Source organism: Zerene cesonia, chromosome 14, assembly GCF_012273895.1.
Source record: "Zerene cesonia ecotype Mississippi chromosome 14, Zerene_cesonia_1.1, whole genome shotgun sequence".
Taxonomy (NCBI): Eukaryota; Metazoa; Arthropoda; class Insecta; order Lepidoptera; family Pieridae; genus Zerene; species Zerene cesonia.
This window is the reverse complement of record NC_052115.1, coordinates 7,375,334-7,380,734: the sequence shown is the minus strand read 5'-3', so window position 1 is coordinate 7,380,734 and position 5,401 is coordinate 7,375,334.

Here is a 5,401-nt window from a genome sequence, read left to right as displayed (position 1 = left end):
AAGGTTTATATGTATAACATCTATTAAACTACTCCAAATTTACCGCGTATGAAGCCGCGGGAAAAGCTAAAAATAATAAAGTATTAAATAATCATTTTTAACAATAAACTAAAGAAATTTCAACAAGACAGACGAAGACTAAATTATTATATCAAAAGGGAAGACACCAGTTTAAAAAAATATTAAAAATCGGTTCATCCAGTCGAAAGTTCTGCGGAAACAAAGCAAAAATATACAGTCCAATTGAGAACCTCCTTTTCTTTGTATTTTATCTATTTATAATTTACGTGCTCAGGACTCACTAAGAGATCTCTTTAAGAGAACTGGTATACTTACCTTATCGTCACAGTATATATTTAATAACATTTCAAAGTATGCAAAAACACTGATTTACACACAAAATTAGGTAATAGACATTGTTATGACACGAAGAATAAAAATATAATACCTGTCTGGCTTTCTATGCTAAAAAATCATTTATGGGATAAGGTATACATACGCTCTAACAATTTTATTTCTTGTATAATATATCTTACAGTCATATGTTACAGTCAAGCAAAGCTCACTTACGTTTAAATAAAGTATGAATACATCTTCTATATATATAAAATTCTCGTGTCACAGTTTTCGTTGCCATACTCCTCCGAAACGGCTTGACCGATTCCTCTGAAATTTGGTAAGCATATTGGGTAGGTCTGAGAATCGGCCAACATCTATTTTTTATCCCGATATTCCTACGGGATGCGGACTTACGCGGTTGAAACCGCGGGGCGCAGCTAGTGTGAAATATATATCTATACCAATATTATAAAAAGAACAGATATACATCATCTGCCCCATACCCCACTAGGGGACACGGGACTTCACTTTTACTTTTAATATTATAAAGCTGAAGAGTTTGTTTGAACGTACTAATCTCAGGAACTACTGGTCCGATTTGAAGAATTCTTTCAGTGTTAGATAGCCCATTTATTGAGCAAGGCTACAGGTTATACATTCACCATGGGCGAAGCCGGGGCGGACCGCTAGTATTCCATATACCTCAAGGGATTACACAGTCTACTACTGATCCATATTTATAAATGCCCATAAATTATGAAACTAAAAGTCAGTCATAAACAAGGTCAACAGCAGGATGGGAAGCCTATTTACGTAACGTCATTAAGAACCTTATGTTTTTTGTTTATATTTGCGAATCAAAATATGTTTCAAATCGTACTAGAAGTTGTTCTAATTGTTGTTACAAAACACTAAAACAGTCTATTATTTATTTTGTAACACTGGTTAAGACCTTGACTTTATAGTATCCAAGTGAGGGAATTCAAGCGTTGTATTATTTATTCGTTTCGGTTCGGCTTTTAGGTTTCAGTTCTCGGTGTTCGGTTTTTAAAATGTTTATCATTATCATCATCATCAGCCTAATATTCCACTACAGGGATACAGGTATATGTCACATGTTGTCGAACTTTTAATTCTCGTTTTCCTTCACCATTTCAAACAGTGGTGATGTGAATAATATGAAGATAAATCGGAAAATTTATATCATAATCCTATTAATATTATAAATGCGAAAGTTTGTAAGGATGTGTGTGTGTTTGTTGCTCTTTCACGCAAAAACTACTAAACCGATTGCAATGATATTTGGTACGTAGACAGCTGGACAACTGGAATAACAGATGATAACTTTTTATCCCGATATTTACGGGATATTCTTACGGGATATGGACTTACGCGGGTGAAACCGCGGGGCGCAGCTAGTTAATTATAATTTTCTATTTGAGTCTGAGGTCCTCACCAGTGAGCCGCCAGTGGTTATTATTACGGATATATAATGTTACAATGGCTTCTTTCTTTTCTATATCGCATCGGTTGATATCTAGTTTGAATTGAACAATTGAAGTTACACGAGAAAACAACTCCCTTTCGTCTCCCTCAGGACGTACCTAAAATAAAACCGTTACGCCTTCCCCCCTCATCACTATCATAGACTGTTACATCACAACATAGTATAAAACAATGTCGCTTTCTTTGTCTCTACGTCCATATATATGCTTAGATCTATAATACTATGCAACGGATATTGATGGAATTCTTTTTAATAAATAGAGTGATACAAGAGGAAGGTTTATATATGTGTAATAACACTAGCTGCGCCCCGCTGTTTCACTCGCATCAGTCCGTATCCCGTAGGAATATCGGGATAAAAAGTTTCCTATATATTATTCCAGTTGTCCAGCTGTCTACGTACAAAATTTCATTGCAATCGGTTCAGTAGTTTTTGCGTGAAAAAGCAACAAACGCACACATATCCTTACAAACTTTCGCATTTATAATATTAGTAGGATATATTAAACTACTCCGAATTAACGCATGCGAAGCCGCGGGCAAGGGCTAGTAATGTTATCCTACGTTACATATATATGTGGCTCTGCTCACTCTTATAACTTGAGGCCTCTCATTATAAGCACCATATTGATATAAGCTCTCATAAATATTTAACTATTACCATACATTTAAATGAATCGCTGGCAGCACTGAATAACTTTTAATTGCATTTTGCTGGGTTTCGAAAATCAGAACTGTAATATAAGACCATTCTGCTGTTTATTTGTTTGTGTTGGCAGCTTACCGCCCGCGGCTACCACTGATGTGTTAACGCAAAATTTGGAATGGTGGGAACAAAGAGATATGAAAATACGACTTAAACGTTTCCTTTTAAGCAGCATTTCTAGAAAAAAGTAACGAAAATGTAATGTGTGCGTGTTATCTAAATATATGGAATTAAATATACTTTTTATCAGGTGTGTCGCATCAAAATCATTTAAGCGATTTCGTTGTTTATTGAAGCGAAAGAAAGAGATACCAAACAGTTGAGATATGAACTCGTATATAAACATTAAATGCATTTGTTAACAAAAAATTATCCTAAAACTACCTATACAAATACTATATACAATATACTATATACTAATGTAAAATATATCGTTTCAGCCATACATATCTCACCGTAAAATTACAATACGTATTGTAATCTGTCCATAATTGTGATCTGTAACATAGCGGAACATCATCGTCATCCCATACATTATCCCACGGCTGGGATATGGGCCTCCTTTCAGAGTTCGGAGAACCCACCACGCTGGCCAAGTGGGGGTTGACAGATGTCACATGTCGTCCTATTTTTGATTCTTGGACATGCCGGTTTCCTTACGATGTTTTCCTTCACCGTTTCGAGCAGTGGTGATGTCAATGATATGCAGATAAAATGAACAATAAATTCATTTCTTGCGCACTCATCCGGTCTGAATCGTTGTCTTTTCACTTGCCACTATTGCTCTTTCATCACGTTACGTGATGCTTTCAATGTATATCATTATTTTGAGGAACATAATGCACCGATACGAAATCGATAAATTATGAAATGGGTATTCGATTTATTTTTTTTTTTTTTTTTTTTTTTTTTTTTTTTATGTCATACCGGGCAACTGAGCTGGTGGTTCGCCGGATGGTAAGCGATCACCACCGCCCATAAACATTCGCAAAAGTAGTACCTCTGCGAATGCGCTGCCCGCTTTTATGGGGTAAGGGAAAAGGAAAGGATTAATGACTGGAAAGAAGGAATGGACTAGGACGGGTGAGGAAAAGGAAACGGGCCTCCGGCTCCCCCACTCACCGGACGAAACACAGTGGCATGCTACTATTTCACGCCGGTTTTCTGTGAGGGTGTGGTACTTCCCCGGTGCGAGCTGGCCCAATTCGTGCCGAAGCGTGCTCGACTCCCACATACAAAATTTAATAACGTCTATAGAAACTACTAAGAAACAGGAGCTCCATAAACTCGCAGACTGATAGTACAGCCAAAAGGCCGTTTGGGAGAAGTGAATTCTCGGCGTAAAACATAAGTGCTAAGATATATTCGCATTTAAACGTATAATTAATACATTAAATTACAAGCAAATGTTTCGGATCACACTTTTCCAACTGTTTGTAGTAATATAATTGTTTTTACAGTCTTACAGCGACATAATATGTATGTATTTATTATTATTGAGGACACATCTTAAACAATTCCCAACAATTATTTTGTTTTATGTCATCGTCGGCAATGGAGCTGGTGGATCACCTGATGGTAAGCACTACCACCACCCATGAAAATTTGGAGAGGCGTAAGGTCGATTACAGTGGGGTTGCGGTACTTCCCCGGTGCGAGCTGGCCCAATTCGTGCCGAAGCTCGACTCCCACAAACAAAATGTGTGACTCTGAACATAGTAGTCAGAACTCCCACATTAATTTCGCAATTATTACCACAGATGAGAAATACATATTCATTACGTACAAGCTTTTAGAATAATTACAATGCAGAAACACTGAACACGTTTATTTATGAAATTTTATCACTGACATTTTACAATTGCAATCGTGACGAACTCAAGCTTGCTTTGGTATGTGATCTATTTAAAGGTATACATGATGTTTTGGTTTATACGATACTCCGTGAAATTAAGCATGGGATATTATAAATGTGTGTTTATGAGGATGGATGGATAATGGATATGGTAACTGTTTCACGCAAAATCAACTGAACGCATTTTGTTAATACTTGGCTGTAGTGTAGACTAGTACTTTATGTCTTTTTTTTAGGTCTTCGTCGATGGTAAGCGCTACCACCGTCCATGAACATTTGGAGAGGTGCAAAGTCGAGCAGACCTTATGCCTCTACAAATTTTGTTTTTTTGATTGTCAATTTAAAACTGAAAAGGAATTAGGAAGGGATTGACGAGAGGTATAAAAGGAAAGGACTGGGACGGATAAGGAAAAGGACATGGGCCTCCGATAACACCACATTAACACATAGGTTATAGAAATACTTGCTTATGATTGGTAAAAATTTGATGCGCTAATATGATTGGTAGAAAATTTAATAAATGCGAAAGAACCGCAAAAATATTATTATTTAAAGCGTATTGTACGGCACTATATACGCCTCAGCTGTGGACTAAATACACGAGAGAAAATTATAGAGTATTTACGGGTCAGTACAACGACTCATTTAGAGTTTTGTTTAGGCTACCTCGTTGGAGCAGAGCATCTAGCATGTTTGCTGAAGCCCGCGTGCCGGTTCTCGATGCGTTGATCAGGCATCGTGTTGCTAGATTTAAAAATATTCTTTTTACATCTAGTAACACGATCATAAAAACTTTAACTAGTGTTAGTAGTGGTATCTTGGGTTCCTATGCCACGCTTCTATATGTAAATAATCTTTTATAACTTTTGAATTTGTAACGGATCTTTGTTGTCCATGTAATTTTAATTTTAATTCAGTAAAGGTATATTATTATTATTATGTGTATCTCTCCATAATACTCGGGTACCTCCAGAAGGAAAGCACCCGGTCTTTTG